This window comes from Saccopteryx bilineata, chromosome 5 (assembly GCF_036850765.1).
Source record: "Saccopteryx bilineata isolate mSacBil1 chromosome 5, mSacBil1_pri_phased_curated, whole genome shotgun sequence".
Taxonomy (NCBI): domain Eukaryota; kingdom Metazoa; phylum Chordata; class Mammalia; order Chiroptera; family Emballonuridae; genus Saccopteryx; species Saccopteryx bilineata.
The window spans coordinates 7,479,286-7,490,622 of NC_089494.1; the positions used below are offsets into that span (position 1 = coordinate 7,479,286).

The 11,337-nt window shown below is 43.7% G+C and overlaps 1 pseudogene; it reads left to right on the top strand.

Moving 5' to 3' along the window:
- Positions 1-906: 906 nt before the first annotated feature.
- LOC136338008 (mitochondrial import inner membrane translocase subunit Tim9 pseudogene) lies at positions 907-1,558 on the top strand (annotated as a pseudogene).
- Positions 1,559-11,337: the final 9,779 nt, after the last annotated feature.

Sequence of the window (11,337 nt, forward strand, 5' to 3'; positions counted from 1 at the left end):
GGAACCTATGGCTCGTGAGCCAGATGTGGCTCTTGATGGCTGCATCTGGCTCGCAAATATTTTTTTTTAATTAAAAAAATTTTTTTTTTACAGAGACAGAGTCAGAGAGGGATAGATAGGGACAGACAGATAGGAACGGAGAGATGAGAAGCATCAATCATCAGTTTTTTTTTCGTTGTGGCACTTTAGTTGTTCATTGATTGCTTTCTTATCATATGCGCCTTGACCGTGGGGCTACAGCAGACCAAGTGACCCCTTGCTCGAGACAGTAACCTTGGGTCCAAGCTGGTGAGCTTTCTGCTTAAACCAGATGAGCCTGCGCTCAAGCTGATGACCTCGGGGTCTCAAACCTGGGTCCTCTGCATCCCAGTCCGATGCTCTATCCACTGTGCCACCGTCTGGTCAGGCTGGCTTGCAAATATTTAATTAAAAAAAATAACGTTAAAAATATAAAAATTCTCATGTATTACAATCTATTTTTTTCCTACCGCTCATGTTCATGGTTGTAGGTGGCTGGAGCCAATCACAGCTGTCCTCCGGGACAACAACAAATTTTTATTGGATAATGCATAATGTACACAGGTTGTTGTGAGGCCAGGAAGTAAACTTCCCTCCTTTTAATCAAGTAGTCAACTAGCTAATTGCAGAAACCCTTTTGACGAAGAAGATGGTGAAGAGAAAAAAAGATGAGGAGTATCGTACTTTTCAGCAGGAATGGACAGAGGAATTTGCCTTTGTGGAGAGAGCAGGTTCTGCAGTGTGTCTAATATGCAATGATAAAATTGCATCGATGAAACAGTCAAATATAAAGTGGCACTTCAACACATGCCATACTACATTTGCATCAAAATATCCAGTGGGGGACAGCAGGAAGAAAGCATGTCAAGAGCTACTGTGCAGAGCTGCACCGCGGTGACCCCGACCCTCCGCCCACGGACTCGATTGGCAGCGCAGCACCCCCTCCCCAGCCTCGTACTGTTGTTGGAAGCGAGAGCCTGTGCTTAAATAAGAAATCAGGCCTCACTGGAGACATTCAAGCAAAAGTTGGACAACTGCTTTTCCAGAACAGAAAGAAAACAAACTCATGCATCAGAAAAGGTGACTAATAAACATACCAAAAGAAGATGGCGGCACAAATGCCAGAATCTGACCAGATAAAACAGTTTAAAGAATTTCTTGGAACCTACAATAAACTTACAAAACCTGCTTCTTGGACTGTGTTAAAGACTTCACAACAAGAGAAGTAAAACCTGAAGAGAACACCTGTTCAGAACACTGCTTAGAGAAATATTTAAAAATGACGCAGAGAATCTCCATGAGATTTCAGGAATATCACATTCAGCAGAATGAAGCCCTGGCAGCCAAAGCAGGACTCCTTGGGCAGCCGCGATAGGGAAGTCCTGCTGAACGGACTTCCGTGAGGGATCGCCAAGAGCTGTTGCACTGGAAACTGGGATGCATCTGATAGAACCCCCTGAAAGCAGCAGCCGCCACGTTAACCATCTGTCATGACTGTTTGGCAAATGGAAATCAATGGAGAAACAAAATTGCTGTTTACCCGGGATAATCAAAATAGAAGGTCTTACTGTTCAAAATGACCACAGTAAGATGCAACATTTGTTGAGGCCTTATGATTCAGAAGCCTAGTCAATCGATTAGAAAAATAAACCATTGTTTCTTAAAAAAAAAAAAAAAAAAAAAAAAGAGCTACTGTGCAGAGTGCAAGCTAGTCAGCAGCAACTCCGTGTTTGGACCCAACAAAGTGACTGGAATTTGGCTAGCTTTGCTGGTGCTTTAGCAATTGTGAGAAACGGAAAGCCATTCACAGATGGGGAGTATGCAAAAACATTCATGCTTGATGTTGCCAATGAACTTTTTGATGACTTTTCAGATAAAGACAATAATAAAATGAATAAAAGCCATGCCTCTGTTGGCAAGAACTGTTCACGATTGTACCATCATGATGGCAAATTAAATTGAGGCAACACAAGTGAAGGACATAAATGCAGCAGCATTCTTTTCTCTCGCTTTGGATGAGTCAACAGATGTAAGCCATTTACCCCAGTTCAGCGTGATTGCAAGGTATGCTGTCGGTGACACACTACGTGAGGAAAGTCTTGCTCTTTTGCCTATGAAAGAGACAACAAGAGGGGAGGATTTATTCAAGTCTTTCACTGAGTTCACTAAAAAAAAAAATCTACCCATGGATAAACTTATTTCGGTGTGTACCGATGGTGCTCCGTTCATGGTGGGGAAAAACAGAGGAATTGTAGCGCTTCTTCGTGAACATGAAAAGAGACCCATCCTAAGTTTTCACTGCATCCTACATCAGGAGGCGTTTTGTGCTCAGATGTGTGGCGAGCAGCTTGATGAGGTGATGTCGCTGGTCATTCAGGTGGTCAACTTTATTATTGCCCGAATTTTAAATGATCGTCAGTTTAAAACACTGCTGGATGAAGTTGGGAATAATTATCCTGGTCTGCTTCTGCACAGCAATGTGCATTGGTTGTCAAGAGGGAAGGTGCTCAGCCGTCTCGCGGCTTGTCTGACCGAAATCTGGACTTTCATTGAAATGAAAAACGTTGAGCATCCTGAGTTAGCTAACAATGAGTGGCTTCTGAAGTTCTACTATCTCGTGGATATGACTGAGCATCTGAACCAGCTCAATGTGAAAATGCAAGGCGTTGGAAATACAGTCTTATCCCTTCAACAAGCAGTGTTTGCATTTGAAAACAAGCTGGAACTCTTCATCACCGACATTGAAACAGGTTGTTTACTACACTTTGAAAAACTGGGAGAGTTTAAAGATGCATGCACAGCAAGTGACCCTGCTCAACATCTTGATCTCCAGCAGCTAGTGGGCTTCACATCTAATCTCCTGCAGTCATTCAAAGTGTGCTTTGGAGAATTTCATGAGCACACTCATCTTTTAAAGTTCATCACCCATCCACACGAGTGCGCAGTGGACAGCGCTGACCTGAGTTACATCCCCGGTGTCTCCATCAGAGATTTTGAGCTACAAGCTGTTGACCTGAAGGCCTCAGACATGTGTGTGAATAAGTTCAAGTCACTGAATGAAGATTTGGAAAGACTTGCACGACAGCAAGCAGAGTTGGTGAGCCAACACAAGTGGGTAGAAATGAAAAAACTTCAACCTGCGAACCAGCTGATTGTCATAACTTGGAAGCGCTTCCCGTCACATACCACACACTGCAGTGTGTGAGTATTGCTGTACTGACAATGTTTGGCTCTACGTATGCATGTGAGCAGTCTTTCTAACATCTAAGGAATGTTAAAACCAACCTACGATCACATTTAACGAATGGAAGTCTCAGCGCCTGCATGAAGCTTAACCTCACCACGTATCAACCAGACTACAAAGCCATCAGCAAAACCATGCAGCACCAGAAGTCGCATTAATGGTAAGAAGTACTTTATTCACCATTGGTTAGCAACAGCATAACAATGTTATTAAAAAGAATTCAGAGCCTGACCAGGTGGTGGCGCAGTGGATAGAGCATCAGACTGGGATGCGGAGGACCCAGGTTCAAGACCCTGAGCTCACCAGCTTGAGCGCAGGCTCATCTGGTTTGAGCAAAGCTCACCAGCTTGGATCCAAGGTTGCTAGCTTGAGCAAAGGGTTACTCAGTCTGCTGTAGCCCCACGGTCAAGGCACATATGAGAAAGCAATCAATGAACAACTAAAGTGCCACAACGAAAAACTGATGATTGATGCTTCTCATCCCTCTCCACTTCTGTCTGTCTGTCCCTCTCTATCCCTCTCTCTGATTCTAGCTCTGTCTCTGTACAAAAAAAAAAAAAAAAGAATTCAGAGACTTATTGTACTTTAAAAGTGTTGGTCTTACATAAAATGCACACATTTACTTGTATTTAGTGTTAAACATATTATTGGGTTGGGGAATAAGTTCGTAGCGTTTTTATATTTTATTTTACAACGATTTGTTTGCTGTTTGGCAAAGGGTAAGTATTCATTCGATAAAACTCTTTCTGCTCTACAAAACTATGTTAATTGTATTTTTGAGTTATTTAATTTTTTATTAGTTTTGAGGCTTAGAAATGGAATACCCAGGAGGCAAAAATCAACATTTTTGACACCTGCTCTTCTTTGCTTTTCATCGAGGTCAAAAAGCTGCCGAAGCAGCCCGGGACATTTGCGACGTGTATGGAGAAGGTGTCATAGGCGAGTCTACAGCACGGAAATGGTTTGCAAAGTTCAAAAACGGCGACTTTGACGTCAATGACACCTGCCGCAGCGGAAGGCCTTCTGAATTTGATGAAGAACTGGGAAATGCTCGAAAAAAATGCCATGGTCAACAAGGAGCTCTACATTGCCCAGTTACACCGCGTGAATGAGGCTATTCGACTGAAAAGACCTGATCGACATGGTCAAACCATACTCCTTCACGACAACGCCAGGCCCCATGTTGCACAAGTCGTCAAAGCCGCACTCCAAGAGCTCAAATGGTAGGTCCTTCAGCATCCGCCGTATTCTCCGGACCTTGCACCGACCGATTACCATCTTTTCCGCTCCCTGTCAAACCATATGAAGGGCGTTACCTTCGATAACAAAGAGGTCCTTAAAAACTGGCTCAACAACTTCTTTGACACCAGACCAGGCGATTTTTGGTGGAACGGCATCAACAAATTGGTCGAGAGGTGGGAAGAGGTTGTAAACAGCAACGGCGAATATATAATTGATTAACTTATTGATATAATTATTGTTTTTTGTTTAAATAAAAGTCTTCGGTAAAAACGCTACGAACTTATTCCCCAACCCAATATATATGGCTCTCACGGAATTACATTTTAAAATATGTGGCGTTCATGGCTCTCTCAGCCAAAACGGTTCCCGGCCCCTGCTATACAGTATCCAGTAGGCAGAAAATAACTAGACACAAAGTACGAAAATGTCCACATCAAACACTACTCATGTTCAAATTTGTAGGCAAGGACTACAAATGACTTAAGGAAAATGATTTCCAGGAAAAGATAACTATACTGAATAAAGAAATAGAGAACTACTGGAGAGAGTTAGAAACCCTGAGAACCAAATGGAACTGAAAAAATATCTGGGAAAAAAAGTCACTAGAAAGACTTAACCGTAGAAGAAAGGATCAGTAAACTAGGAGGGAGACAGACCATAGAAATTGTTGGCAGAACAAAGGACACATTACCCCAAAATATAGCCCCTTGGCATACTGAGTATTAGAAGCTGGGGGAAGTTGAGAAACAGCAGGTGCAGGAAGGACGTTCTGACCTTCCTCTGAGGCAGGTGATAGAACCCCCCTGTGAGCAGCACCCTCTGTACCTGGAGGCAAGGAGCAGCCTTATTTCTGAAGACGGACACTCAGGGAATTTGAAGGGACAGACCTCGCTGTTTCCCCCAATTTATTACACTTACTTCATATCCTTTTCTTTTGGTGCTATCACATTTTCCACAACTCTCCACGATTCATCAAACCTAATAAAAGTCAGGTCTAACTGTTTCTACAGGTGTTCGTTTCCTTATAAAGGCTCCCGTGTCACATAAATGTTATATTAAGTCAATTTTTATGGTTTTACTAATTTGTCTTTTATTACAGAGACTCCAGCCAAGAAGCTGGAAGGGTAGAGGAAAAAGATTCTTTCTCGTGTACATTATTCTTCATAAAGCTCAAAGAGAAAAAAAAGGGGGTGGGGAATGAACAGCGCCTCTGTGACAATACCAAGGTGTGTAATTGAGTTTGGGAAGGAGAAGAGAGGATGAATGGGGCAGAAAAAAATCTCTGAGAAATTACAGCTGAAAAATTACTACATTTGATGAAAAATAACTCATAGACCTAAGAAGAAAGCCACACTACACACCTGGACTGTTGAAAACAAAGATGAAGAAAAACTTTAAAACATCTAAACAAAAATGACCCATGACATGCACAGGAACATCTGTAAGAATGACACAGCTAAATTCTCATCAGGAAAAACACAAGACAATACATGATACCTTTGAAGTGCCAAAAGAAAAATCACTTAGAATTCATCTACAAAGTATTCTTCAAAAATGGAGAGAAAATAAAAAAACAAAACAAAACAAAAAACAGCCAAAAACCAACAACAAAAAGAAAAAACAGGTAAAAATGAAGAAGAAATAAGGGAGAAAAATGTCATTTTCAAATGAATGAAGCTGGGATGTGGGTAAACAGAATTACATGGTTTTAAGATTTTTATACTGGCCGAGTGGCAATGGCACAGTAGGATGCTGAGAGCCCAGGTTCAAAATCCCGAAGTTGGCCCTGGGCGGTTGGCTCAGTGGTAGAGCGTCGGCCTGGCGTGTAGAAGTCCTGGGTTCGATTCCCGGCCAGGGCACACAGGAGAAGCGCCTATCTGCTTCTCCACCCCTCCCCCTCTCCTTCCTCTCTGTCTCTCTTTTCCCCTCCCGCAGCCAAGGCTCCATTGGAGCAAAGATGGCCCCAGCGCTGGGGATGGCTCCTTGGCCTCTGCCCCAGGTGCTAGAGTGGCTCTGGTCGAGGCAGAGCAACGCCCCGGAGGGGCAGAGCGTCGCCCCCTGGTGGGCGTGCCGGGTGGATCCCGGTTGGGCGCATGCGGGAGTCTGTCGGACTGTCTCTCCCGGTTTCTAGCTTCAGAAAAATACAAAAAAAAAAAAAAAAAAAAAAAAATCCCGAAGTTGCCAGATTGAGCACGGGTTCATCTGGCTTGAGGGCAGGCTCGCCAGCTATTGCTGGCTTGAGCCCAAAATACGCTGGCTGAGCCCAAGGTCGCTGGCTTGAGCAAGGGATCACTGGTTTGGCTTGAGCACCTGGGTCAAGGCACGTATGAGAAACAATTAATGAATAACTAAGGTGCCACAACTATGAGTTGATGCTTCTCATTTCTCTCCTCTTTCCCTTCCTGTCTCTCTAACAACAACAACAAAAAGATTCTATTACAGTTAACTAACATAATGTCAATTATAGGTAAGCTGTGATAAATTACAGATGCATATTGTAATCCTGAGAGCAACCATTAAATATAACACAAAGAGGTCTGGTGTGTGGTGGTGCAGTGGATAAAGCGTCAACCTGGAATGCTGAGGTTGCCAGTTTGAAACCCTGGGCTTGCCTGGTCAAGGCACATATGAGAAGAAACTATTACAAGTTGATGCTTCCCTCTCCTCCTGCCTCTCCTCTCAAAAATCAATAAGTAAAATCTTTAAAAAATACATATGTATAAAGGAAAAGACAAATTGAAGTAAAAGGGTAGAAAAAGATACATCACACACACAGTAGATGTTAAGAAATCTATTGTGGCTATATTAATTCAGATGAAGTAGATTTCAACATGAATATAACCAAAATAAAAAGAAACATTTAATAATGATAAAAGGTCCATTTATAGGAAAGATAGAACAATTCTAAATGTGTATCTACCGACTGAGTTATTTTTATTTGTTTGTTTGTTTTTGTGACAGAGACTAAGAGAGTTAGAGCGAGGGACTGATAGAGACAGACAGACAGGAAGGGAGAGAGATGAGAAGCATCAACTCATAGTTGCAGCACCTTAGTTGTTCATTGATTGCTTCTCATATGTGCCTTGAACAGCAGCCAAGGCAGTGAGCCCTTGCTCAAGCCAGCGATCTTGCGCTCAAGCTGATGAGCCATTTTCAAACCAGATGAGCCCACACTCAAGCTGGCAACCTCGGGGGTTTTGAACTTGGGTCGACTGCATCCCAGTCCGACACTCTATATCCACTGTGCCACTGCCTGGTCAGGCAGTGGGTTATCTTTGACAGGGCAATACACTTATACTTTTGTATATCCAGTTGATTTCAATTTTTCTTTTTGATGGTATAAGTTCTGAAAATGTTGCTTGGCAAAGATATATATCTAAGAGTCCAGGGCTTGCTTTACTGAGTGAAGCTAGGTTTTTCTCCAGGAAGACCAACCAGAACTCCTCAAGGCTCTTTTAGTTACATTCTACTTGTCATAAGTATTTTTGTCCTAAGAACAAGGAGTTTAGCTAGGTTGCAATTTAGATAAATACTACCCCATCAAGAAAAGAATTGTGGATTTATGGTTCAGTTTTAATGTCCTAAAAATCGAAATAACTTGAGTACTGTTTTCAGGGGTTGGCAAAATTCTCTTTGCAAAGAAATGGATAGAGGGATAGAGCATTTTGTGTCTGCACTTGTCTGGTAAACTCTTTCCCAGTACTTGATCTCTGCAAGGATGTCTTTGGCTCTATTTTCTTCTTCTGGGTTGACAGCAAACCAGGAAAGCTTGTAAATTCTAGGAGCATCTAAAATGGTTGCTTCAGAAACTTGATGGGAAGACATCTCATTTAGATGGTTAAAAGTATCTGCCAAGTAAGCCAACCCAAGGATACAATCTTTCCCTTCAAAGTCTTTCCAGAAGTGGGCTTCCTTTCTCTTTGAGAAAGAACCAGACTTCTGCTGTAAGTCTGAACAAATGCTTTGAACCTGTCCTTCGAAAGCCACTGAGAAGCATTGCATATATGACTGTTTGCCCATTTCCTGATAAACTTTTTCAAATGCAATCAGTGATTGAGAGACCTGCTTCTGATGAAGTTGAAGACTTTTATGAATGTTGACAAAACATCCTTTAGGATGTTTGGAAAAGTCTTCATTGCCCGTGCACATCTGTATAAAAAGCATTGAGTGATGAGAAGACAGAGAGCTTTCTTTATCACTAAGCTCAGGAGATCAGCTTTGCAGGAGGTCCATCTGTGCAGAGAATGAACCTTGTCAATTCAGGTGAAGTTTTATTTGGCAAAAAAACTTTCCACTGCTTCCAAAATGTTGACAGCCTTTGTAGTTTGCAAAGGAGACTCACAAAGTAAGAATTCTTTGATAGCGTCAGCATGCCCATAGTGAGCGAAAAGCCTCCTTTGGGAATGGCTGTTTCCTGAAAGACCTGTTTTAAAGTGTTAAAAGAAATGTCATCTATTCTAGAACACATTACATCATTTGACTGGGGGACTGCTTCCAACGTGTTGGATCCGCTCCAGAAAGTAGCTCCATCATTTCTGTGCGCATGCCCCGCCCCTCTCACATGCCTCCCGAAGAGTGTGGGAGATTTTTCTTTGGCCCCCTGGTAAGCAATTTTAGAGGGTGCTTCAATAAAACTTGTGAAATAGTCAAGCCAAGCGTTGGACGTGCTCCAGCGTGTTTGAATTGAGCTTTCCTTTTCCACAAAACGCCCTGCATCTCTGTGCGTTTCCAGGAGGGACAGACGTCATGCCCTTTCCATTCTGCTGGTTTCATTCTTCCTTTCACAAACATTTTTCAGCACAAAAACACTGTGGCTCTTGTGTTCTGTCGTGTTCATTATTAAAAGGGAAACTGGATGATGGTCTTTATTGTTCGTCTCTCCAATATTACAGCTGTAATATAATTTCTTTTGGAGTCTGAGATGGTCTTTTTTTCTGTGACAGAGACAGAGAGAGAGAGTCAGAGAGAGGGGCAGATAGGGACAGACAGGAAGGGAGAGAGATGAGAAGCATCAATTCTTTGTTGAGGCACCTTAGTTATTCATTGATTGCTTTCTCATCTGTGCCTTGATTGGCGGGGGGGGGGCTACAGCAGAGCGAGTGACCCCTTGCTCAAGCCAGCGACCTTGGGCTCAAGCTGGTGAGCCTTGCTCAAACCAGATGAGCCCACGCTCAAGCTGGCGACCTCGGGGTCTCGAACCTGGGTCCTCCGCATCCCAGTCCGATGCTCTATCCACTGCGCCACCGCCTGGTCAGGCGAAATGGTCTTTTTTTTTTTTTTTTTTTTTTTTTTTTTTTACAGAGAGAGAGTCAGAGGGATAGACAGGGACAGACAGGCAGGAATGGAGAGATGAGAAGCATCAATCATTAGTTTTTTGTTGTTCATTGTGACACCTTAGTTGTTCATTGATTGCTTTCTCATATGTGCCTTGACCGCGGGCCTTCAGCAGACCAAGTAACCCCTTGCTCAAGCCAGTGACCTTGGGTCCAAGCTGGTGAGCTTTTGCTTAAACCAGATGAGCCTGTGCACAAGCCGGTGACCTCCGGGTCTTGAGCCTGGGTCCTCCGCATCCCAGTCCGACGCTCTATCCACTGCGCCACCGCCTGGTCAGGCAAGATGGTCTTTTGATGTGTCCAACTGACTAGGCTACAGTCCCCAGCTCTCCCATCAAACATGAATGTAGGTGCTGTCTGGGAACCGGCAATGGGCGAGATGCTGAGACAGATGGCTGCACGCAGGCCTCAGTCATGGATGGGAAATCACATGGGCTGCCTGCCCACCAACCACCATGCACTCCCCACTGCAGAGCCCACTGGGTTTTTTTGTTTGTTTTTTTAGAAGTATTTTTCTATTTATTTATTTATTTATTTATTCATTTATAGAGACAGACTCAGAGAGAGGGATAGACAGGGACAGACAGACAGGAACAGAGAGAGATGAGAAGCATCAATCATTAGTTTTTCTTGACACCTTAGTTGTTCGTTGATTGCTTTCTCATATGTGCCTTGACTGTGGGGCTACAGCAGACCGAGTAACCCCTTGCTTGAGCCAGCGACCTCGGGGTCTCGAACCTGGGTCCTCTGCCTCCCAGTCTGACATTCTATCTATTGCGCCACCACCTGGTCAGGCAAGCCCACTGGTTCTTGAGGTGCTTGAAGCAAGCCTGGCTTTCTCCAGCATCTGCCTGCGGATAAAACCCAGATTCCTGACTGGTCACTTGCCTTTGGCTTTCCATACTGGGAACTATGTGAAAGTGGTATCTTGAGTCTCTCACCCTGTTCCTTGTTGATGGAGCTCGTGGTAGTTCAGAATCGGGTAGTCAGACTAGCGGACCAGGAACCGCTAGAGTTCCCCATTCATCCTGACCACAGACCGGTGGGGCTCTGAGCTGAGTGCAAGGGATTAAGGAGTGAGCAGGAGATGGGAACACAGAGACGCTCTCAGGGACCTTGCCTGTTCAGGTCAGAGTAAAGACAAGAAGAGGATCATAGGATTGAAGAAGGGTTATTTTTTTTTTCAGCAAGAGACAGAGAGAGACAGGAAGGGAGAGAGATGAGAAGCATCAACTCGTACTTGCAGTACGTTAGTAGTTCAATGATTGCTTCTCATACGTGCCTTGTAAGCCAGTGACCTTTGGGCTCAAGCCAGAGAACTTTGGACTCAAGTTAGAGACCATGGGATCATGTTGATAATCCCATGCTTAAACTGGCGACCCTGCCCTCAAACTGGTGAGCCTGTGCTCAAGCCAGCGACCTCAGGGTTTCAAACTTGGCGTCCCAGGTCGTTGTTCTATCCATGGCACCACCACCTGGTCAGGCCAAATTCACACTTTT